The following is a 293-nucleotide window of genomic DNA, read 5'->3' as shown; positions in this document are numbered from 1 at the left end:
TAGCAGAACACAGAGAAACAGGCGAACATTGCAGAGAGAGGCACTGTCTCTAGTAGAACAGAGAAACAGGCTAACCATGCAGAGAGGGGCTGTGCCTGTAGTAGAACACAGAGAAACAGGCAAACCATGCAGAGAGGGGCTGTGCCTGTAGTAGAACACAGAGAAACAGGCTAACCATGCAGAGAGAGACAGTGTCTGCAGCAGAACACAGAGAAAACAGGCAAACCACGCATAGAGTGGCAGTGCCTTTAGCAGAACACAGAGAAACAGGCGAACATTGCAGGGAGAGGCAG

Source organism: Chiloscyllium plagiosum, unplaced genomic scaffold (assembly GCF_004010195.1).
Source record: "Chiloscyllium plagiosum isolate BGI_BamShark_2017 unplaced genomic scaffold, ASM401019v2 scaf_29435, whole genome shotgun sequence".
Classification (NCBI taxonomy): domain Eukaryota; kingdom Metazoa; phylum Chordata; class Chondrichthyes; order Orectolobiformes; family Hemiscylliidae; genus Chiloscyllium; species Chiloscyllium plagiosum.
Note: the sequence above shows the minus strand (reverse complement) of the source record.